Source organism: Myotis lucifugus, unplaced genomic scaffold (assembly GCF_000147115.1).
Source record: "Myotis lucifugus unplaced genomic scaffold, Myoluc2.0 scaffold_22, whole genome shotgun sequence".
In the NCBI taxonomy this organism is placed as follows: domain Eukaryota; kingdom Metazoa; phylum Chordata; class Mammalia; order Chiroptera; family Vespertilionidae; genus Myotis; species Myotis lucifugus.
In genome coordinates this window covers 2,044,018-2,069,343 of record NW_005871070.1, presented here as the reverse complement: position 1 = coordinate 2,069,343, position 25,326 = coordinate 2,044,018, and the positions used below count along the sequence as shown (strand labels likewise).

At 38.5% G+C, this 25,326-nt stretch overlaps 1 protein-coding gene and 1 pseudogene across 2 annotated transcripts in view; both read left to right on the top strand.

Moving 5' to 3' along the window:
* MIPOL1 (mirror-image polydactyly 1) overlaps positions 1–25,326 on the top strand; it is a 260,511-nt gene that overhangs the window by 148,120 nt on the left and 87,065 nt on the right. The gene's annotated exons all lie outside the window — the stretch shown is intronic.
* Positions 1,606–4,904, top strand: LOC102443272 (annotated as a pseudogene).

Genomic DNA, 25,326 nt, shown 5'->3' with positions numbered 1-25,326 from the left:
AGAATAAATTTAAAAATTTAGGAAACAATATCATTATCTCATGTTCATTGTAGTATTGTTTCTTACAGTGAAAAAAATAAATTAGAATCTTTTCAAAGGGTGTTTTCTTTTGTCAGTACATATTTAAAAGTGTTAAGTTAATTGTCAAAATAAAAACTGGAATACCTGCCAATATGGCACCCTTAGGATTATGGTATGTGCATTAGTCATGGTTCTCCAGAGAAACCAAAGCAATGAACTGGGTATATACAGGGGAGAGGTTTATTTCAAGAAATTGCCTCATCTCGTTGTGGAGGCTGGCAAGTCCAAAATGTTCAGGCAAGCCTGCTGGTTGGAGAACCACGGAGAGTAGATGTTGCAGTCAAGGGCCCCAAGATGCAGAATTCCTTCTGCCTTGGGGGAAATCTCAATCTTTCTCTTAAAGCCTTCAACCGATTGGCTGAGGCCCACCCAGATTGTAGAGAGTAATCTGCTTTCCTCAAATTCTACTGATATAAATAGGCATATGCATTGGCCCATGGATATCTCTTTAACCTCATTTCTTAACATGTTTCTACTCTTGCTTTACTCCAGCCTCATTAGCTCCCTTATTACCTCAAACATTCTAAGACTGCTCCCAACTCAAGGCCCTGGCTTCTTTTTTTCTCTGTCTGGAGTAACCTGCCCCCCAAAGGGCATAAGTCTGCTCCCTCACTTTGTTCAACTTTCTGCTTAAATATCCCTGACCACACTATCTAAAATAGCCTACCCACTCACTGCATCACTCTATTTGTTACCCTCCTTTATTTCCCTTCATAGTAGACATGCCTGCATGGCACTCTACTATATTTGTGGATTGTCCTCTAGAGATTAAATTCTGCAAGGACAGGGATTTTGTTTGTTTTCTACTGTATCTTATACCTGAATCGGTGCTCAGCTCATCTTTAACGGTCATTAAAAATTTTCTGAATGTAAGAATATATGCTTAAACATTGTGATACATCAGCAATTTAACAGCAGGTTTTCTGGGAAGTGGGACTGACTCTAGCTGTTAGATGTATTATACGTGTGCCGAGTGAGAGGAGAGGAAATTTTAACTTGCATTTTATACCCTATAAAGTGTTTGACTTTTTTATGAGTGTTACTTTTAAGTAAAAATGATTTTGTAAATTTTAAAAGTAACATAATAACCTGAACAACTTAAATGTGATGCCTAGAAATAAATAAGCAATCTGAAAAATAGATATGTGTGTATGTATATATGACAGTGAAGTTCATTTTCTTTGGTAGGTTAGTGTTGTGCTTTACAAAAAAAGATGAGATATATAAGGGAATGACAATCCAAAGTAGATTCACCTACTTTATTAATTAGGTCTCTATAAATAATAACCTCACTTAGGCTTTTCGTTTGCCAAATATTTTACACTATTTTCAAAGTACTTTCATTTCATAAATTCAAGTACTTTTAAAAAATAATATGTTAAGAAAAATATTACCAACTTTAAAAGAAGTATTAACCTTAACATTCTTACTACTTGGTAGAAGTAGAGGCCCATGACAGGTTAGTGAGGAAAAGGATGCCTTTTTACAAAACTTTAATCCTGTGAACATTAGCTATGATCAGAAATGACTGTGATAAGGGAGAATTCCTTCATATTTCAAGAGACTTCACTCAGTAAGTTATGTAGCATATTTGAATTCTAAATGTTTTCTCTTTGCTTTCTATACATGACATATACACATAATTAAATGCATTAAAGTTTCATTGAATCTGAATGACTTTAAAATATTTGACAAATGAAAATAATAGTTAATAATTGAAGAAGACCTTTGTTCAGAAACATTCTGATCCATTAATTGCAAAAACAATAAATAACAATGTTAACATACAGAACAAGATATAATAAACGGAGGTCTTTGAGCTACTGTTGATTTCTATAAACTTTCTAATGCCACTGCTATCCCAAAGAGCTTAGCAAATATTGACTGAGGATGACAGTGATGATCCAGCGGTATTTTTAAGACTTGGTGGCACTGGCAGTACAGTCAGTATCCGGGACCTAACATTGTCATTTTGCCTCAGGGCCCTATCACCTGGGCCTCTCCCAAAAGGACAAATATTTACCTGCCGTTAGGCATTTAAATGTGTAAATATTCCAGTCCCAATTATATGTGAAATGGCTAGAGTTTTCACTCATTAAATCATGCAGTAGTGGTTCTCAGAAGTTTAAATTGGTGTTTCAAAAGTTTGAAAAGGTAAAAATAGGCTAATTAAATGTTTTTCTAATAATTCCAAACAAAAATTTGTTTCATGAACTTAGTCAATATAAAAATATTTTATTCCTCTTATTATTTTAAACCCAAGTTATTTATGAAACTTCTGAGTTTATTAGGGTTTAATTTGCTATTCTGTTTAGTTGTTAAGTTTTAAATGTTGTTCAGTATATCTTGTTCCCTTTGGGCTTATGAGGGCTGTATGACTATCCGTATTCTATTAATACAGTTCCAGTTATTTTCCCAAATAACTGGTTCTGGTTAAATTAGAAATAAACAATATTCAGTTGCTATACAAAACAATCAAGAAATTCAAAAGCCTAGGGATTTGTTAGTTAAGTTTTATTAGATAGTATTGATCTGATAACTATTTCAATTCACTGATTCATGTAAAGTTTAGTTGACCTGTCAAGCTCAGTTAGCCGTTCTGAACTGTAAAAAGTGAAAATGTTCTAAAACATCAATTTGTTCTACAAAGTTGGACACACTTCTGATTCTGTTTATTTTGGCTTCATTTGTTTTTGAGTATTTGTTGTTGTTTTTTTGTTGTATATGATTCAGGATTGAAATAACCAATTTTTTTTACTTATTCTACTCTTTTTTTAATTAATTAATTAATTTATTGTTTAAGGTATTACAAATAGTAGTACATAGGTCTCCTTTTTTTTGCCCATTGACCTCCCCCCCCGCCTCCCCTCCTGCCCCTCTACTCCCCCCCCCCGCACTTGCCCTTCCCCCCCTTGCGTCTATTGGTTGTGCTTATATGCATGCATACAAGTGCTTTGGTTGATCTCTTACTCCCCACCTCTCCCCTACCTTTCCCCTGTAGTTTGACAGTCTGTTCAATGCTTCTTTGCCTCTATCTATTTTTGTTCAGCAGTTTATAATGTTCTTTATATTCCATAAATGAGTGAGATCATGTGGTATTCTACTCTTACCTGAAAACTAAGAGGAGATTAAAAGTCAAGTATCAGGAGTCCCAAGAGCTATGGGCAGGGATGTTGGCCTTGGCCAGGCTGGCCAGATGCTGACACAATGATAAACTAGATAATCCATACAGACAATGGTGCCTCTCAAGGGTGGGGGCCCAAACCCCAGCTCTGCTTCCTGGCTCCCCCACCTAACCTAGGCCCTCCCTGCCCTGATTCTCCACTGGCAACCCCGCAAAGCCAAGCCTGGGCTCCAATCGCCTGGGTAAGCAACCGGCCTCTTCCCTACCTATATCCCCTCCCCCCACCCCCCCCCCAGGAGAAAGGCACAGGAGCCTCTCTGCAGCTTTGAAGCCCTCATCAGTATCTTCCTCTTCATCACCCTTTCCTGAAACCCCCCCACCCCCGCTCCACTCCCGCCTGAGTGGCCAACTGGCTGGTGGGTGAGCAGGGGTGGGGCATCCTGAGCCCTGTTCCCACTGGCTCTTAGAGTTACCTCCCAGATGGCACACGGGCTGGGGATGGATAGTGTTGCCCTCGGCGTCCTTCCAGTCAGCGCTGGTGTTCTGCTCCTTCAGCGTCTTCTTTGTGGAGTTTGTGGTGGCGTTTGACAGCAAGCAGCACAGTCTCCTGCATCGCCTCCATAGGAATCCTGGTGCAGCAGTTTGGGAGCCCAGTGGGCAGTGCCCCAAGCACAGAGATCGAGATCGTGGTGATGGCTGGGGGCATCATGGCCCCAGGGGGATGCTGCTCGCCTTCTCTGCTACCTCCTTGACCCATCTGTACCTGGGTACTCGGCTGCTCCCAGGCGCTGGGTGGGCCTGACCTTCACTCCACACAGGCCTGCTATCTTGTTACTTCTCTCCCCACCAATCCCTGGCCTTGGGGCTGGCACTGACTGGTGTGAGCCTCTCCTGCTTTGCCTCTGCCCCACTCTTCCAATGGCTGCTCAGCCACTGTGCCTGGCAGGGGGGGCCCCCTACTGCTGGTGTCTGTCCTCTCCCTCCACCTGGTGGCCTGTGGTGCTCTCCTCCTCCCACTCTCCGGAACTGAGGACCCTGCCATGAGTGGCTCTGGGGCCCAACTCGCCTCCCTCCTCCATCATGGCTCTTTCCTCCATCACATCAACCTTAGCCACTTCATTCCCTCTGTGCACCTGGTGGCCCATCTCCAGGACCTGGATTAGGATCCACTGCTGCTGCCTTACTACTCCGGGTGATTGCTATTTCTGACCTCCTGGTGGCTGTGGTTTCTGGGTGGCTGGAGGATGCAGGCCCAGGGTCTGTGGCACGACTCCTGATGCTCTGGACCACCCTGACTGGGTGTCACTGGCCCTGTTCCCTGTGGCTCATGTTCCCACAGCCCTGGTGGCTCTAGGTGTGGCCTACGGGTTTACACAGGGGCCCTGACCCCAGTGGCCTTCTCCATGCTGCCTAAACTGGTGGGAACTGGAAGGATATACTGTGGCCTAGGGCTGGTGCTGATGGTAGAAAGCATCGGGGGACTGTTGGGGGCTCCTCTGTCAGGCTAGCTCCGTGCTGTGACAGGCAACACACAGCTTCTTTTGTGGTGGCTGGGGCCTTCCTTATTACAGGGAGTGGAGTTCTCATCACTCTGCCCCATTTCTGCTTCTCAGCTCCTACCTCCAAACCCCAGAGCCTTGTTGCAGAGGCACTGGGTACCAAAGTCCCCCTGGCCACGGAAGCGCTGGGAGAAGACTGAACTCCAAAAAGACCAGGAAGCCAGGGATTGGCAGCTTCAGTCTTCTCCTGCCCCATATAGGTGCCCATAGAACCACAGTGCCATAAGCATCTTGATCTCTCTTCCACCACAGCAGTCCTGGGCCTCCTTCGATGTGCGTTCCAACCCTTTGTATTTTGTTGAGGACTCCTATCTCTTCTTTGCTTCCACAGCCTTTTCTGCAGGATCCAAGAGAGCCTCCTCCACTGAGCCATGAACCAACTGTGAAAATCAAAGGCCAAGGGACTTATTATGTTTTGCAAGTGATCTTTAGTGTTGTCTACTAAGTTTCTTCTCTGAAGACAGATGTTTGGGAAAGAGATACCCCTTTGAGATAAAACTGAATAAGAAAACTGGATAATAATCAGAACCTAAAAAAAAAAAAAGTCAAGTATTAATCTTTTGTGTCCTAACTTGATTTTTTAATAGGTATTTCTTGTTGGTTTTTAATTAGTAGCATGATTAAAAGATGACATAAAATATACTTAAATTATAATTTGCATAAAGAAAACATTATTTCTAAATCTGATTTGATTGGGCCTTTTTTTATCTTTTTATTTGTAAATTTTTATTTTGCATTCATTATTTTGGTACAATAGTGTTTTATTTCAGAATTGACACCACACGAAGACAGATGGTGTAGGTTCTAATATAATTATTAGAACCACTTTAAGCCTCAATTTCCTGACCTATAAATTGGAATTGTAATAATACCTGCCTCATATTATTTTTGAGAAAAAATAAAATGAAATAATGTGTGTCAAAAGCAATACCCAGGTAAAGACTTAGATATTAATAAAGGTCAACTATTGTTATTATAATTCCTATGCTGAGTTTATACTGATTTGTCATTCACTTTTCTTTGAGATTCTGTTAATACATCCCAATTTTTTTTTCGTATTTTGGCTCAAAATACAATATTGTGATTACAATGTGGAATTATTTGGTTTTTCATTGATACGTTTTTACTGGAATTAGAGGTGCGTGTTTTTTTTTCTTGATGTAGGACACTTTGAAAAAATATTTAGTCCAGATAATATGCTTGAACTTAGATTTGGCCATTTTTTGACAACCAGTTATTTTCAGGAGTTGTTTAGTCACTTGGGAACATTTTAATGTTCAGAAATCTGAGAATTAGAAAATTAAAAATATTTTCATTTTTCTTCTACCCTTTTAAAAACATATTTATGGAGTACAAATTAATAATATACTATTTCTCACAATGCTTTCTGTTATAAATGTGCCCCAGAAAATAATAAGAATGTAATTTTAAAGCTATGTTTCTAATTCTATCTTGTGGCTTGGATTTCCATATATAAACTTTATCTTCTTTAATCCCTTTAACATCTTTGGGAGGTATTATCCCTTCTTTACAGATGAGGAAACTGAAATACAGAGCTTTGAACTAACTTGCCCTAGGACACAGAAGGGATATAACAGAAGTCTAAATATTACCTAACCCATCTGCTACATGGGCCTTTAACTCTATGTACTAGACACCTTCCCCCAACCCTGCCTCTCTTAGAATTTCTGCTGAGGCAAAACTGGTACTTCAATATTATTTCCTGATTTGTATATGCTTGATATGTTTATCACATAAAACACACCTCTGAGACCAAGTTAAAGACATGTTAAAATGATAATAGAATCTGACCTGCTTTGGAGTTTAACAGTCTTTGTCTGTGTTCAACCAAACTATACAGATTACAACCACAGCCAATGTCTGGATTTATAAATAGACCACTTCTGAATTTCTTTTAGAACCTTTAAGCTTTAGCATTATATCATATGTCAGACTACAAAAGGTAAATACTGTGCCTAAAAGTAATTTTACCCACACAATCATTATTTTTACTTGTATGGTATAGTATTGATATTGTTGTTTTATCAGCACAATCACCAATAGAACATTAGCCATATTTAGAAGTAATCATTAAAAAATAGTCATTTTCAGTCCTATGTGAATTTATTAAGAGTATACTTTCTACTATACACTATGCAGTCTCCTATTGAAAATAGAGTAACAAAGATGCAAATGCTACCCTCAAATAAATTAGAATTAAGTAGAAAGAAAAAATGTACTTAAAATGAGCAAATAAGATTATATACTATTAAATAAAATAATTTGATATTACCATGGAAAGTTACAGAAGGGAAAAACAGATTGAAATAAACAAAGTTTTATGGAATGCTTGGGAATTGAGGTATAATAAGCAAATGGGATTCTGTTAGAGAGGAGGAGGAAGAAGGGCATTCTAGACTAGAACAGTATAAGGAAAAGTGAAGAAGTTGTAATGAGCATATTGTGTTACATTCTGGGATTGAAAGAAAGTTGCAGAAATTTGAATACTAACATGCATTTAATTTGGAATCTGTATTCCCTAGGGATACCAAGCCTTGGGATTATGCAAATTTTTATTTAAAACATTAAAAATTAAATTTTAAATTGGCAAACCCCTAGCTAGACTCACTAAGGAAAAAAGGGAAAAGATCGATATAAACAAAATCAGAAATGAGAGAGAAGTCATACCACTATAAAATGACTGGGTCAAAGAAGAAATAAAAGATGAGATCAAAATATATAGAGAGATAAATGAGAATGACAATAAAACATATCAAAACCTTTGGGATGCAGCAAAAGCAGTGATAAGAGGGAAGTTTATATCGTTACAGGCCTATCTCAAGAAACAAGAGAAATATAAACTGAACAATCTAACAACACATCTTAAAGAATTAGATAAGAACAAAAGCAACAAAAAGTCAGCAGAATAAAGGAAATTAAAAAAAATAGAGTAGAATTGATAACAAAACAAAGAGCTGGTTCTTTGAAAAGATTAATAAACTTGATAGACCCCTGACTAGACTCAGTAAGGAAAAAAGGGAAAAGACCCATATAAACAAAATAAAAAATGAGAGAGAAGTCACCACAGACATCACAGGTATATACCAGGTGTACCAGTTACTAATGTGGATTCTTTTCAATAGATGGAGTTACACATATGTTAATATATATGTGTTTTGATATGTATGCTATTTTGTTGTATTGACAGCAAGCTTCAAAACTTCATATGTCAAATTTGCTGAAGGTGTTATCATAGATATTTTTACGCTTAAAAATGTCGAATTTTGGTTAGAGTGGCCATTATCAATAAGACAAGCAATAACAAGTGTTGGAGAGGTTGTGGAAAAAAAGGAACCCCCATTCACTGCTGGTGGGAATGTAGGCTGGTACAACCACTATTGCAAGGGCATTTAGTCATAAACATGAAACAAAAGGCTTTCAGATTGGAGAAGAAGAAGAAAAACTATAACATGACATAATTATGTATAAAGGAAATCCCATGAATCCACTAAAACACTGTTAGAACTAATAAGTTTGATAAGGTTGCAGAATACAAAATCAATATATAGAACTTATATGCATATATCTATAACCCATGGACACAAAAAATAGTGCAGTGAAGGCCTGGCGGGGGTGGCGGGGGTCAATGGGGGGATGTTACAATAACATCAAAAAAGTGAAATACTTAGGAATAAAATTTTTTAAAAAGTACAAATTTACACTTTGTTTCTTTTAATTTTATTTTATTGTTTAAAGTATTACAAGTAGTAGTACATATATCTCCTTTTTTTTCCCATTGACCTTCCCTTGGCCTCCCCTACCCATCTCCCCAGTGTCTTGCCTCCATTGGTTATGCTTATATGCATGCATACAAGCACTTCGGTTGATCTCTTACCTCCCCCCCCCACCCCCGCAACCCTCCCAGCGTTCCTGCTGTAGTTTGACAGTCTTGACAGTCTGTTTGATGCTTCTCTGCCTCTGTATCTATTTTGGTTCATCCGTTTATAATGTTCTGTATTATCCATAAATGAGTGTGATCATGAGGTATTTTTCTTTCACTGACTGGCTTATTTCACTTAGCATAATGCTCTCCAGTTCCATCCATGCTGTTGCAAATGGTAAGAATTCCTTCTTTTTTATAGCAGCGTAGTATTCCATTATGTAGATGTACCACAGTTTTCTAATCCACTCATCTGTTGATGGGCATTTAGGCTGTTTCCAAATCTTTGCTATGGTGAATTGTGCTGCTATGAACATAGGGATGCATATATCCTTTCTGATTGGTGTTTCTGTTTTCTTGGGATATATTCCTAGAAGTGGTATTAGTGGGTCAAATGCCAGTTCCATTTTTAATTTTTTGAGGAAACTCCATACTGTTCTCCACAGTGGCTACACCAGTCTGCATTCCCACCAGCAGTGCACGAGGGTTCCTTTTTCTCCAAATCCTTGCAGGCACTTGCCATTTGTTGATTTGTTGATGATAGCCATTCTGACAGGTGTGAGGTGGTACCTCATTATTGTTTTGATTTGCATGTCTCAGATGATTAGTGACTTTGAGCATGTTTTCATGTGTCTCTTGGCTTTCTGAATGTCCACTTTCGAAAAGTGTCTATTTAGGTCCTTTGCCCATTTTTTGATTGGATTGTTTATCTTCCTTGGTTAAGTTGTATGAGTTCCCTGTAAATGTTGGAGAATTAAAACCCTTTATCGGGAATAACATTGGGAAAAAATGGTTCTCCCATGCAGGGGGTTTCCTTGTTGTTGTTTTTTAAAAGTTGAACTTTTTTATTGTATTTTATTTTATTTATTTATTTATTTTACAGAATTTTGGTTTCTTTTGATGTGCAGAAGCTTTTTATTTTGATGTAGTCCCATTTGTTTATTTTCTCTTTAGTTTCCATTGCCCTAGGAGCTGTATCGGTAAAGATGTTGCTACGACAAATATCTGCTATTTTGCTACCTATGGCTTCTTCTAAGATTTTTATGGTTTCCCATATTACGTTTAAATCCTTTATCCATTTTGAGTTTATTTTTGAATATGGTGTAAATTGGTGGTCTAGTTTCATTTTTTTGCAAGTATCTGTCCAGTTTTCCCAACACCATTTATTGAAGAGACTGTCTTGACTCCATTGTATGCTCTTGCCTCCTTTGTCGAATATTAATTGAGCATAATGGCTTGGGTCGATTTCTGGGTTCTCTGTTCTGTTCCACTGGTCTATATGTCTATTTTTGTGCCAGTACCAGGCTGTTTTGAGGACAGTAGCTTGTAGTATAGTTTGATATCTGGTATTATGATCCCTCTGACATTGTTTTTCTTTCTCGAGATTGCTGCAGCTATTTGGGGTCTTTTTTTATTCCAGATGAATTTTTGGAGAATTTGTTCTAGGTCTTTGAAGTATGCCGTTGGTATTTTAATGGGGATTGCATTGAATTTATAGATTGCTTTGGGTAGTATGGACATTTTAATGATGTTGATTCTACCAATCCATGAACATGGTATATTCTTCCATTTGTTCATGTCTTCTTCTATCTCTTTTTTTAGTGTCCTGAAATTTTGAGTACAGGTCCTTTGTCTCCTTGGTTAAGTTTATTCCTAGGTATCTTAATTTTTTTTGTTGCAATGGTAAATGGGATTGCTTTTTTAATTTCCACTTCTGTGAGTTCATTATTGGTGTATAGAAAAGCCATAGACTTCTGGGTGTTAATTTTGTATCCTGCTACATTGCCAAATTTATTTATTAAGTCTAGTGGTTTTTTGATGGAGACTTTGGGGTTTTCTATGTACAATATCATGCGGTCTGCGAATAAGGACAGTTTTACTTCTTCTTTTCCAATTTTGATGCCTTTTATTTCTTCTTCTTGTCTGATCGCAATGGCTAGTACTTCCAGTACTATGAGGAATAGGAGTGGTGAAAGTGGTCATCCTTGTCTTGTTCCTGTTCTTAGGGGAAATGGTTTTAGTTTTTGCCCATTGAGTATGATGTTGGTTGTGAGCTTGTCATATATGGCTTTTATTATGTTTAGGTATGGTCCTTCTATTCCCACCTTGCTGAGAGTTTTTATCAAGAAAGGGTGTTGGATTTTGCCAAATGCTTTTTCTGCATCAATGGATATGATTATATGGTTTTTATCTCTCAGTTTGTTTATGTGGTGTATCACATTTATTGATTTGCAGATATTGTACCATCCCTGCATCCCCAGAATAAATCCCACTTGGTCATGGTGTATGATATTTCTAATGTAATGCTGGAGTCGATTTGCTAGAATTTTGTTGAGCATTTTGGCGTCTATGTTCATGAGGGGTATTGACCTGTAATTCTCTTTCTTTGTATTATCTTTATCTGGTTTTGGGATTAGGGTAATTCTGGCTTTGTAGAAAGAGCTTGGAAGTGCTCCTTCCTCTTGAGTTTTTTTGAATAGTCTTGAGAAGATAGGTTTTATTTCTTCTTTGAATGTTTGATAAAACTCCTCTGTAAAGCCGTCTGGTTCAGGGCTTTTGTTTGTTGGAAGTTTTTTGATCACTGCTTCAATTTCTTCCATAGTTATCAGCCTATTCAGATTTTTTGATTCCTACTAGTTGAGTTTTGGAACGTCGTATTTTTCTAGGAATATGTCCATGTCTTCTAGGATGACTAGTTTGTTGGACTAGAGTTGCTCATAGTATTTTTTAACGATTCTTCATATTTCTGTGGGGTCTGTTGTTATTTCACCTCTTACATTTCTGTTTTTGTTTATTGGGTCCTCTCTCTTTGCTTCTTGGTGAGCCTTGCTAGAGGTTCATCAATCTTGTTTATCCTTTCAAAGAACCAGCTCTTGGTTTCATTGATATTTTGTATTTTTTTTTTTGGTCTCTATGTCATTTATCTTCACTCTGATCTTTATTATTTCCTTCCTTTTGCTCACACTGGGCTTTTCTTATTTCTCTCTAATTCAAGTTGCAGAGTCAGATGGTTAATTACCAGTTTTTCTTGTTTTTTTAGTTAGGCCTGTAATGCTATGAACTTTCCTCTCAAGACTGCTTTCACTGTGCCCCATAGATTTTGGATTGTTGTGTTTTCATTGTCATTTGTTTCCAGGATGTTTTTTATTTCTTCTTTGATCTCTTTGGTAACCCACTAATTGTTTAATATTATGTTATTCAGCCTCCAAGTGTTTGAATTTTTGTGATTGTTTTTACTGTAGTTGAATTCTAATTTTATGCCATTGTGATCTGAGAAGATGCCTGATGATTTCAATCCTCTTGAATTTGGAGAGTCTTTGCATGTGTCCCAATATGTGGTCTATCTTTGAAAATGTCCCTTGTGTGCTTGAGAAGAAAGTACACTAAGTGGCCAGATTATTATGATAAGCCCATCAGTCCTTCATTGGGCCACCTTTTACCATCAATACTGCGGCGATTCTTCTTGGCACTGACTCCATGAGAAGTTGAAAGGTGATGCGAGGAATCTGACACCATGCCTGATGAATAGCTCTGTCCAGTTCTATGAGATTTGATGGTTGTAGAACCAGCTTCCTGATGGCTCTTTTTACTTTGTCCCACAAATGCTCAATTGGATTGAGATCTGGTGATTGTGGGGGCCACCTAAGCAAGGTAAAGTCTCCCTCATGTTCTTGAAACCACTCCTGCACAATACAAGCACCGTGGCATGACACATTGTCTTGTTGGAAGAAGCCATCTCCTTTGGGATATGCCATCAACATGATAGGATAAAGTTGATCAGCAACGATACTTAGGTATGTTGTGCTATTCAAACATTGTTCCACACGAATTAAAGGGCCCAAATCATGCCAGGAAAACATGTCCCAAACCATAACACTGCCCCCACCAGCTTGAAGGGTTGTACTCATGCATGTGGGGTACATGCTTTCATGCTGTTTCCGCCAAATTCTCACTCTGCCATCTGCATGATGCAACTGGAAACGTGATTCATCGGAACACATGACTTTTTTCCAATGCTCAACTGTCCAATCCTTGTGTTCCTGTGTGAATTGGAGACGTTTTATCTTGCTAACTGCAGACAGCAAATGTGTTCGAACGGGCCTTCAGCTTTCATATCCCATAGGATGCAGTGTACGGCTAATTTGCCTACAAACATCAGGTGGTCATAATAATCTGGCCACGCAGTATATATTCTGTAGTTTTGGGGTGGAATGTTCTAAAGATGTCAATTAAATCCATCTGATCTAGTGAGTCGTTTAGGATTGATGTTTCTTTGCTAATTTTTTGTCTAGAGGATTTATCCAGTGATGTTAATGGGGTATTAAAGTCTCCTACTATGATTGTGTTGCTGTCAATCTCTCCCCTGATATCTTCCAGAAGTTTTTTTATGTATTTGGTGCTCCTGCATTGGGTGCATAAATGTTTACCAGAGTTATATCCTCTTATTGTATCGATTCTTTTAGAATTATGAAGTGGCCTTTCTTGTCTCTTGTTATGGTCTTCATTTTGAGGTCTATTTTGTCAAATATAAGTATTGCTACCCCAGCTCTTTTTTCCTTTCCATTTGCCTGGTAGATATTTTTCCATCCCTTCACTTCAGTTTGTGTGAGTCCCTTGTTCTGAGGTGGGTCTCCTGTAGACAGCATATATATGGGTCATGTTTTCTTATTCATTCAGTCACTTGATGTCTTTTGATTGGAGCATTTAATCCAATGACCTTTAAAGTTATTATTGATAGGTACTTGTTTGTAGCCATTTCTGTACTTTATGCCTTTGTTCCTTCCTCCCTTTCTATTTCTTCCTTTTACAGTATTCCCTTTAGCATTTCTTGCAATACTGGCTTGGTAGTGATGAACCCCCTAGCCTTTTTTTTTTCGGCGAAGTTCCTGATTTCCCCTTCAATTTTGATTGATAGTCTTGCTGGATAGAGTATTCTGGGACTCATACCTTTGCTTTGCATCACTTTGTATACTTCCTTGCATTCCCTTCTAGTTTGATGTGTTTCTATTGAGAAATCATTCGATAATCTGATGGGGGATCCTAACTCTATTTCTCTCTTGCAGCCTTTGATTCTCTTTGTTGTTAACATTTGCCACTGTAATTACTACATGTCTTGGTGTGGGTCTTTTGGGATTCATTTGCTTGGGACTCTCTGTACTTATGTAACTTTTTTCTTCCCTATGTCAGGGAAGTTTTCTGTCATTATTTCTTCAAATAGATTCTCTAATCTTTGCTGCTCTTCTTGTCATTCTGGCACCCCTATTATACATATATTACTTTGTTTTGTGTTGTCCCAAAGCTCCTTGTGCTCTCCTTTTGCTTTTTAATTTTTTTCTCCAGTTGCTGTTCAGATTGGGTTTGCTTCTCTACCTTATCTTCTAACTCACTTATTTGCTCCTCTGCTTCTTCTAGTCTACTGTTGAAACCTCCCATGGTGTTTTTGATTGTAGCTATATCACTTTTGATTTCTTCCTGATTTTTGCTAAGTTGTTGATTTTCTCATCCATCCATTGTATGAACTGTACGACCGTTACTCTGAATTCTTTTTCTGTCATGTAGCATGCCTCCATTTCACTTATTTCCTTTCTGGCGATTTCTCTTTTTCTTTCCTCTGGGGCAGTGGTTCTCAACCTTCCTAATCCTGTGACCCTTTAATATAGTTCCTCATGTTGTGCTGACCCCCAATTTCATTGTTACAAATTGAATATAATTAAAGCATAGTGATTAATCACAAAAACAATATGTAATTATATATGTGTTTTCTGATGGTCTTAGGCGACCCCTGTGAAAGGGTCGTTCGACCCCCAAAGGGGTCGCGACCCACAGGTTGAGAACCACTGCTCTGGGGATTATTTTGTTGTCTCCCCATTCTAACTATCACCAGAAGGTTCAAACGTCAAGTTGTGTGGGGCTGGGTGGTGTGCAGTGGGAGCTTCGCACTACCTGAGTGTCACTGAAGATTTCTGACACCAAGACATGTGGCTGCCATGGGTTAGTGGGAGGCACGCTCGCCCAGGATCAGAGTCATGGGCGCTCAGTGCAGCCTCGTGCATGCACCTAGAATCAGGAACCCCGCCTGCACTGTGCTGATAAGAGTCCCTGCTAGTGTGTGCCAAAAATCAGAATCCCCCAGCACATGCCAGGAGTCAGAGTTCCCCTGTGCCCGTGCGGAGAATCGAGTATCATAGTCTCTGTTTCTTAGTGCGGCCTCATGCTGAGAATCCGAGTCCCTGTGTGCGCATGCACCTAGAGTTGGAATGACTGGTTCTTAGTGTGCATGCACTGGGAATCAGGGATCCCAGGCACGTGTGATGAGAAATAGAGTAAAGTCACTGGTGCTCAGTGCTGCTTCTCAGGCTGAGAATCAGTGTCCCCTGCCTGCTTGGGGGATTGGGTTGCACAGCTGCCCTGTGTCAGCAGGAGGTCCATTCCTGCGCTGTGAAAAACAGACTTCCGTGTGCGCTTGCCCGGAATCAAAGTCAGGTGGCACTGCTGCCCTGTGTGGGCGTGGGGTCTGGTCGCGCACTTGCGCTCTGTGGAAAGTAGATTCCCAGTGTCCACGCACCTAGGCTCAAATTCAGGCAGAGAACCTGGAGCCGCCCTGTGTGGGTGTGGGGTCTGGCCTCTGCGGGAAGCAAATTCCCAGTGTCCATGCGCCCAAGCTCAAATTTGGGCAGTGGAGCCGGAGCCACCCTGTGTGGGGGTGGGGTCTGGTTGTGGAGCTAGAGATCTGTGGGAAGCAGATTCCCAGTGTCCATGTGTCCAGGCTCAAATTCGGGCAGCAGAGCCAGAGCCACCCTGTGTGGGCAGGAGGCCTGCTTGCATGGGTTGGGACCAGCAGTTCCTATGACTATGGCAGTGCAGCGAGCCTGTGGGGAGGGGGATGGGCTCTGTAACTCACAGAGCCGGGAATCTGGATTCTTGGTGTCTGTGGATCTGCAACTGTGGTCACAGGTCTTTGTCCCTAGTGACTGTAAGGTACCAGTTTGCATCTGAGACCAGTTTGAGTCCAAATTTACACTTTGAGAACTATATAACATTGTTAAAAGAAATTAAATATCTAAATAATTGGAAAAATATTCCATGTTCTTAGATCAGAAGACTATATTGTTAAGATGGCACTACTCTTCAAATTGATTTATGAATTCAGTATAGTTTGTATCTTGTAGATATTGTATATGGAATTGCCAGGGTCTCAGAACAGCAAAAATAATATTGGAAAACAACAAAGTAGACAGACTCACATTTACTGATTTCAAAACTTACTACACACAGATAACAGTATGTTGATTACCAGATAGACAGTGGGTGGGGCAGGTAGAAGAGCATAAAGGAGGGATAAATGATGATGGAAGGAGACTTGACTTGGGGTGGGGAACACACAATACAATATACAGATGGTGTAGAATTGTACACCTGAAACCAATATAATTTTATTAGCCAATGTTAGCCAATGTTATCCCAATTAATTAAGTTTAAAACACACACACACAAACTTACTACAAAGCTACAGTAATTGATAGTGTGGTACTAGCGTAAGGGTAGACATCTAGATAATTGAAATGGAATTGAGAGTCTAGAAATAAACTCATATCTGACATAAAAAGAAATTGAAACTCTGAATAGTCCAAAGGCTATTAAAGAAATTGAATTCATAATTTTAAATATTCCACAATAAAACTCTAAGCCCAGGTGTCTTCCTGGGCTTTGTCAACGATTTAAGGAAGATAATAACAATTCTAACACACACTCTTTCAGAAACTAGAGGAGAAGAGAATACTTCCCAGCTCAGTTGATTATGTCAATTTACATTAATACAAAAGCCAGGTGAAGGCATTACAAGAAATAGAAACTATAAGTCAATGTTCCTCATGAACATAGACTCAAAAAGTCCTCAACAAAAACTGGGAAATCAAATCCCACAGTGGGTGAAAAGTATACTACCTTATGGCAATGCAACTTTGGTTTAACATTTAAAAATCAGTATAATTCACCATGTAAACATAAAAGAAAAAATCATCTCAGTGGACACAGAGAAAATATGATAAAATTCAGTTCAATTGCTCTATTTGACTGACGAAGAACATCTGGAGGAAAACATATAGCTAGCATATTTAATGATGAAGAACCAATGCTTTCTATGTAAGATCTAAAACAAGGCCAGGATGAATCTACCATTTCAATTCAGCTTTCTATAGGAAGTCAGAATCCTTGAAATTTGAAAAGAAGTGAAGGTGCCTTTATTTACTGAGGGTATGATTGCATACATGAAAAATCCTAAGGAATTTTCCAAAAAGATACTAGAGTAGGTCAATTCAGGTCAGCATGCAAAAATGAATTGTATTTTTATCTATGAGCAGCAGGCAGTTGGAAAATTAAATTTTCAAATATAGTGTCTTTTATGAAAAATTTAAGGATGAATTTAACACTACCCTGAAAACTAAAAAGATTGCTGAAAGTAATTATGGAAGAGCTAAGTAAATGGAGAAATACATAGTGTTCATAAATGGTAATACTTTTCTAAGTCTTAAATATTGCTAAGATATTAATTCTCTCAAAATTGATCTGTGTATTTAGCACTATCCTAATAAAATTTACATCAGTCTTTATTCTAGATATTGACAAGCTAATTCTAAAATTTGTATGGAAATGCAATTGATTTATAATTATGAAAGGAATTTCATAAAAGAAACAGTAGGAAGAATTATGCTACCTTATTTTAAGATTTATTCTGTAAAGTCACAGATATCAAAACACTGGTAATGATGAAAGGATGGAACACCACATTGATTATGGGAATAAAATAAAGTCCCACACATAGATGGTCTGTTTATTTTCAACAATGAACACAAGGTCATTTCATAGGGAAAAAGGAAAGTCTATTCAACAAATAGTGATAGAAAAACTGGATAACTATGTAAAAAATTAACATTAACCCTAATCTCACATCATTCATAAAGAATTACCTTAACAGAGACTTTGTCTTATTTTAATTTTTATTCCAGCATCTGATATAATATATACTGTTCAGATGATAGGTGATGCTAAAACTTTGTTTTAATTTAAAATAATAACCTAATTAGACAGATTCTGGTGCCCTGATTTCACTGTATCAGTCCAGGTAGCTTTCTAGTTATAGCTTCCAGATATACTTACGTGTGCACTGAAATAATTAATCGTTTTAGAGATATTTCTTTGTGTCGTTGCAGTTGTAGGTATTGGAAGCTGCAAGAACAAGAACATGTTAAGTAGAGTAACAAGAAGAGAACAATGATATGTGCCTGTGGATAATCAGTACCATTTGTTGATGCAGCTGATTTGCATTTTACTGGCAGCTAGTCAATATGACACATTCATTTACCCAAATATTTAATTCCAGTAAGATATCTTTTTAAAATAATATAAGCAAAATGTGCCATACACCAAAGGTTGTGGGTTCAATTCCCAATTCAGTTTTGGGTTTGATCCCTGGTTGGGACATAGTTGATTGATGTTTCTCTCTCCTCTTTCCTCTCTCTCTAAAATCAATAAACATGTCCTCAGGTGAGCATCAATAATAATAATAATAATAATAATAATGGAATAATGCAACTATTTTACTCAAAGCATTTAGTACCTATCTTTTCAATATATGGGTGGATAGACAGTGATTAATGTTCGTCGATGAACTAAAGGGGTAAGTTGACTTGACCATTGACACAGAAGAGCAAGATTTGGAGGCAGAGTTCAGGACTCCTAATGACTGATTTTATAAAACAACAAGAGGCCCAGTGCACAAAATTCATGCACTGGGTGGGCCTAAGCCTGCAGTCGGACAGCCTTAGCGCTGCTGCAGAGGCAGGAGAAGCTTCCACCACCACCATTGTGCTCACCAGTCTTGAGCCCGGCTTCTGGCTGAGCGTCTGCCCCCTGGCGGTCAGTGCCAGTCATAGCGACCGGTCATTCCACTGTTTGGTCGATTTGCATATTAGCCTTTTATTATATAGGACTAGAGGCCTGGTGCACAAATTCGTGCATGGGTGGAGTCCGGCCGACCAGCCCCAATGGGGCCAAAGGGACCAGGCCAGCGGTTGGCTGGCCGGCCCTACCCCAATCGGGGGGCGATTAAGGGTGGGGCCAGCCAAGGAGAGGGGCCATGGGCTTGCCCCACCCCCAACTGGGGTGGGGTGGGTGGGCCGATTGGGGACAGAGCCAGCCAAAGGGAGGGGCCGCTGGTGGTTGGCTGGCTGGCTCTGCCCCCAATCAGGGTGTGGGAGGACGGCCATGGGGAGGGGCCACGGGAGATTGACCAGCTCCATCTGCCCCAATCTTCCCAGGGCCAGCCAGGGAGAGGCCGCCCCCTGATCAAGCTGATTGGCCAGCCACAGTGCATCATAGCAACAGGTCATTCCGGTCATTTGGTGGTTGTAGGGTCGCTTGGTTTTTATATATATAGATTTTTTAAAGAAATAGGCTATATTATAGAATACCTCCCTCATCACATGGTTGCAAACTGGATATGCTCTTAAATTAAAAAGAAAACAAAAAAAGTCTATCAGAAAACAAAATGCTTCTCAAAACCTGTTTTATGTCATTACTTTAATCACTACAACAGAAAGAAAATCCCAGCTAGGTCCAGTAGCCCTTTATGATTCTTTCATACTTGCACCCCTTCCTTTGAAGGGGGACAGCCTTTACCATAGCAATAGCAGCAGTAGCCAGTGTGGGCTGATGTAGGACTGGAGAAGTATTGCAGAGGGCAACACATACTCTGAAACAAGAATGTGAATCAGGGTGTCTTCTTTATGCTGCTTAGTTTGACACTGATTTTTCTAAGTTCTAGTATCATGTTGTTTATCTGTAAAGTGACTACTGAGTCACCTGCAGGAAATTACATTAGTTTTAATTAATGTTATTATAAATAAGTTATATTGTGTAGGAAAATTCTTTTTTTAAAAATTTTATTGTTTAAAGTATTACACATAGTAGTACATATATCTCCTTTTTCCCCCATTGACCTTCCCCCAGCCTCCCCTAACCCCGTCGCATGCCCTCATCCCACCCCTCTTCTGCCCAGTGTCTTGTGTCCATTGGTTGTGCTTATATGCATGCATACAAGTCCTTCGGTTCATCTCTTTCACCCCTCCCCAACACTCCCCAGCCTTCCCGCTGTAATTTAACAGTCTGTTAGATGCTTTACTGCCTCTGTATCTATCTTTTTGTTCATCAGGGTATAATGTTCTTTATTTTCCATAAATGAGTGAGATCATGTGGTATTTTTCTTTCATTGCCTGGCTTATTTCACTTAGCATAATGCTCTCCATTTATTACCATTTGTTGCTGCAAATGGTAAGAATTCCTTCTTTTTTATAGCCGCGTAGTATTCCATTGTGTACATGTACCATGGTTTTCTGATCCACTCATCTGCTGACGGGCACTTAGGCTATTTCCAAATCTTAGCTATGGTAAATTGTGCTGCTATGAACATAGGGGTGCATATATCCTTTCTGATTGGTGTTTCTAGTTTCTTGGGATATATTCTTAGAAGTGGGATCACTGGGTCAAATGGGAGTTCCATTTTTAGTTTTTTGAGGAAACTCCATACTGTTCTTCACAGTGGCTGCACCAGTCTGCATTCCCACCAGCAGTGCAGAAGGGTTCCTTTTTCTCCACATCCTCTCCAACACTTGTTGTTTGTTGATTTGTTGATGATAGCCATTCTGACAGGTGTGAGATGGACCCGCACTGTCATTTTGATTTGCATCTCTCAGATAATTAGTGACTTTGAGCATATTTTCATATGTCTCTTAACCTTCCTTCTGCCTTCTTTTGAAAAGTATCTACGTATTTAGGTCCATTGCCCATTTTTTTATTGGATTGTTTATCTTCCTTTTATTAAGTTGTATGAGTCCCCTGTAAATGTTGGAGATTAAACCTTTATAAGTGATAATATTTGCAAATATGTTCTCCCATATAGTGGGCTTTCTTGTTGTTTTGTTGATGGTTTCTTTTGTTGTGCAAAAGCTTTTTATTTTGATGTAGTCCCATTTATTTATTTTCTCTTTAGTTTCCATTGCCGTAGGATCGGTATCAGTGAAGAAATTGCTTCGGCATATGTCTGAGATTTTGCTGCCTGTGGATTCCTCTAGTATTTTTATGGTTTCCTGTCTTATGTTTAAGTCCTTTATCCATTTGGAGTTTATTTTTGTGTATGGTGTAAGTTGGTGATCTAGTTTAATTTTTTTGCATGTATCTGTCCAGTTTTCCCAACACCATTTATTGAAGAGACTGTCTTGACTCCATTGTATGTTCATGCCTCCTTTGTCAAATATAAATTGAGCATAGTGGTTTGGGTCGATATCTGGGTTCTCTGTTCTATTCCATTGATCTATATGTCTGTTCTTGTGCCAGTACCAGGCTGTTTTGAGAACAGTGGCGTTGTAATACAGCTTGAAATCTGGTATTGAGATCCCACCTACTTTGTTCTTCTTTCTCAGGATTGCTGTGGCTATTCAGGGTCTTTTTTTATTCCAGATGAATTTTTGGAGAGTTCTTTCTAGGTCTGTGAAATATGCCGTTGGTATTTTAATGGGGAATGCATTGAATCTATAGATTGCCTTGGGTAGTATAGATATTTTAATGATGTTGATTCTACCAATCCATGAACATGGTATGTTCTTACATCTGTTTATATCTTCCTCTATCTCTTTTTTCAGTGTCCTGTATTTTTCCGTGTATAGGTCTTTTACCTTCTTAGTTAAGTTTATTTCTAGGTTTCTTAATTTTTGGTGTGATGGTAAATGGGATTGCTTTTTTAGTCTCTCATTCTGTAAGTTCACTATTGTTGTATAGAAATGCCATAGATTTCATGGCGTTAATTTTGTATCCTGCTACATTGCCGAATTCATATATTAAGCCTAATAGTTTTTTGATGGAGTCTTTAGGGTTTTTTATGTACAATATCATGTCATCTGCGAATAATGACAGTTTGACTTCTTCTTTTCCAATTTGGATGCCTTTAATTTCTTCTTCTTGTCTAATCACTATAGCTAATAATTTCAGTACTATGTCGAACAGGAGTGGTGAGCGTGGGCATCCCTGTCTTGTTCCTGTTCTTAGGGGAAATAGTTTTTGCCCATTGAATATGATGTTGGCTGTGGGTTTATCTCTCAATATGTTTATGTGATGTATCACGTTTATTGATTTTCAGATATTGTACCATCCTTGCATCCCTGGGATAAATCCTACTTGGTCATGGTGTATGATCTTTCTGATGTACTGCTGGATCCTATTTGCTTAGATTTTGTTGAGTATTTTGGCATCTATGTTCATGAGGGATATTGGCCTGTAATTCTCTTTCATTGTGTTGTCTTTCTCTGGTTTTGGTATCAGGGTGATGCTGGCTTCATAGAATGAGCTTGGAAGTGTTCCTTCCTCTTGAATTTTTTGGAATAGTCTGAGGAGGATAGGTTTAAGTTCTTCCTTGAATGTTTGGTAAAACTCCCCTGTGAAGCCGTCTGGCCCCGGGCTTTTGTTTGCTGGAAGTTTTTTGATTACTACTTCAATTTCTTCCGTAGCTATTGGCCTATTGAATTTTTTAGATTCTTCCTGATTGAGTTTTGGAAGGTTGTATTTTTCTAGGAATATGTCCATTTCCTCCAGGTTGTCCAGTTTGTTGAAATAGAGTTGTTCATAGTATTTTTTAACAATCATTTGTATTTCTGTGGGGTCTGTTGTTATTTCTCCTCTTTCATTTCTGATTTTGTTTATTTGGGTCCTCTCTCTTTGCTTCTTGGTGAGCCTGGCTAGAGGTTCATCAATCTTGTTTATCCTCTCAAAGAACCAGCTCCTGGTTTTGTTGATCTTTTGTATTGTTTTTTTGGTCTCTATGTCATTTATCTCCACTCTGATATTTATTATTTCCTTCCTTCTGCTTACACTGGGCTTTTCTTGTTGCTCTCTTTCTAACTCTTTGAGTTGTAGGGTTAGGTAATTTATTGCCATTGTTTCTTGTTTTTTTGCAGTAGGCTTGTAGAGCTATGAACTTCCCTCTCAAGACTGCTTTCACTGTGTCCCATAGATTTTGGATTGTTGTGTTTTCATTGTCGTTTGTTGCCACGATGGTTTTTATTTCTTCTTTGATCTCTCTGGTAACCCAGCGATTCTGTAATAGAATGCTATTTAGTCTCCATGTGTTTGATTTTTTTGGGTTGTTTTTATTGTAGTTGATTTCTAGTTTTATACCATTGTGATCTGAGAAGATGCTTGATATGATTTCTGTCTTCATGAATTTGAAGAGACTTTGCCTGTGACCCAATATATGGTTTATCTTTGAAAATCACCCATGTGCTCTTGAGAAGAATGTATATTCTGTGGTTTTGGGGTGAAATGTTCTTAAGATGTCAATTAATTCCATTTGATCTAGGGAGTCATTTAGGATTGATGTTTCTTTGCTGATTTTTTGTTTAGAGGATTTGTCCAATGGTGATAGTGGGGTATTAATGTCCCCTACTATGATTGTATTTCTGTCAATCTCTCCCTTGATATCCTCCAGAAGATTTTTTATGTATTTGGGTGCTCCTGTGTTGGGTGCGTATATGTTTACCAGAGTTATATTTTCTTGTTGGATTGCTCCCTTTAGTATTATGAAGTGGCCTTCCTTATCTCTTGTTATGGCCTTCACTTTGAGATCTAATTTATCAGATATAAGTATTGCTACCCCAGCTTTTTTTCATTTCCATTCGCCTGAAAATCTTTTTCCATCCCTTCACCATCAGTCTGTGTGCATCTTTTTTTCTGAGGTGGATTTCCTGTAGACAGCAGATATATGGGTCATGTTTTCTTATCCACTCAGTTACCCTATGTCTTTTGATGGGACATTTAATCCATTTACATTTAAAGTTATTATTGATAGATACTTGTTTGTCGCCATTTTTATTCTTTACCCCTGTGTTCCTTCCTCGTTTCCTATTTCTTCTTTTTACGGCAGACCCTTTAGCATTTTTTGCATTGCTGGTTTGGTGGTAATAAACTCCCTTAGTCCTTTTTTATCTGTGAAACTCCTGATTTCACCCTCAATTTTGATTGATAGCCTTGCTGGGTACAGTATTCTTGGATTCAGACCCTTCCTTTGCATGACTTTGTATATTTCATTCCATTCCCTTCTTGCCTGATGTGTTTCTGTTGAGAAATCAGTCACTAGTCTGATGGGGGATCCTTTGTAGGTAACTTTCTGTCTCTCTCTGGCCGCTGTTAAAATTCTTACTTTGTCATTGGTTGTTGCCAATTTAATTATAATGTGCCTTGGCATTGGTCTTTTGGGGTTCATTTTGTTTGGGACTCTGTGAGCTTCTTGGATTTGTGTGAGTTTTTTCTTCCCTATACCAGGGGAGTTTTCTGTCATTATTTCTTCAAACAGGTTTTCTATTCCTTGCTCAGTTTCCTCTCCTTCTGGCACCCCTATTATTCAGATGTTGTTTCATTTCATGTTGTCCCAAAGTTCCCTTAGGCTCTCCTCCTGCTTTTTAATTTTTTTTCTAGATGCTGCTCTGTTTTGGTATTTTTTCCTACCTTGTCTTCTAGCTCACTAGTGCGGTCTCTGTTTCTTCTAGTCTATTGTTGATGCTTTCTACTGAGTTCTTTATAGCAGCGATGTCATTTTTCATTTCTTCTTGGTTCTTCTTCATTTCCTCTTGGTTCTTACACATATTTTTGAATTTGTCTTCCATTCTTTTCATCCACCTTATGACCTTTTCTCTGAATTCTTTCTATGACAGGTTGCTTGCCTCCATTTCGTTTATTTCCTTTTCTGGTGATGCCTGCTTTTCTTTCACTTGCAGGCTGTTTCTTTGTCTCCCCATGATCTCTCTTCTCCAGGTGTCTGGTTATGTAGTTCTCTCTCTCCTGCATTGATTTAAAGGCACAAAATACAACACAACAAGGCACAATGCACAAGGCACTGATCACAAATGTATTCATGATACTAATAACACCAAATAAAGGTGACCACCAGAGAAAAGAGAATTAGTGGATAAGAAAGAAAGAAGAAGAGAAAAAGAAAAAGAGAAAAAAAGGAGTGCAAAAATGAAATTGGGAAAAGGAAAAAAAAAGTAAGAGAAAAAAGAAAGAGAATAAAAAAGAAGAGGGGAAAAACTATTTATATGGGTAGAAAACTCCAATAGAACAGCCACTAATCCCAATAAATGCCAGTTACAAATACCTAGAGATGAATGCAAACTACAAACAACAACTAATATCAAGCAAGGCAAGGGAAAACAGAAGCAAAAAACAAAAAAAAACAAAAAGAAAAAACGAAACAATCTCTCAAACAAGCATAAAAAAACGATATAATCAACAATCAAGCAAACAACAACAAAAGGACAGAGAGAAAAAATTTGGATGGTGAAGAAAGAGAAGAGAGAGGTGTGTATGGACTTAGATCAGGGGATTGGAAATTAGATATATAAGTAGGGTGAAATTTTAACGGGGTAAAATAAGGAATAGGGAAAATCTAAAGTAGGAATAGGGTAAGAGAAATAGGACAACAAAAGGGGAAAAGTGAGGAAGAGAGTATTGGCATAAAGGTAAAGTTGAGATAGGGTAAAATGATGCTAAAGGAAAGATGAAAATAGAATGTAGAACAC